The sequence below is a fragment of the Morone saxatilis genome, unplaced genomic scaffold, assembly GCF_004916995.1.
Source record: "Morone saxatilis isolate NCDOM2014 unplaced genomic scaffold, NCSU_SB_2.0 Contig23, whole genome shotgun sequence".
Classification (NCBI taxonomy): Eukaryota; Metazoa; Chordata; class Actinopteri; family Moronidae; genus Morone; species Morone saxatilis.
Window position 1 is genome coordinate 6,962,960 of NW_023339796.1, and position 230 is coordinate 6,963,189.

Genomic DNA, 230 nt, shown 5'->3' on the forward strand with positions numbered 1-230 from the left:
TTTTGATAATTGATTAATCGTTTTGGGTAATTTATTAGGTGAAAAAAATATCAGTTTTTTAGACCAATACACGCAGCAAACTGACCTTTGATAACCTGGAACTATCAGTTGTTTGGCATTTATACTGTATATTTGTTGCTGATGAATTAGTCAGTCGACTATTTGATTAATCTACTATTCGTGGCATCTCTATAAAGTAATCATTAGTTGGACTCCGGCAACCGGTCTGT

General features: G+C 33.5%; 1 protein-coding gene across 1 annotated transcript in view; it reads left to right on the plus strand.

Moving 5' to 3' along the window:
- LOC118334645 (receptor-type tyrosine-protein phosphatase F) overlaps positions 1-230 on the plus strand; it is a gene marked incomplete in the record, with an annotated part of 156,755 nt that overhangs the window by 128,927 nt on the left and 27,598 nt on the right.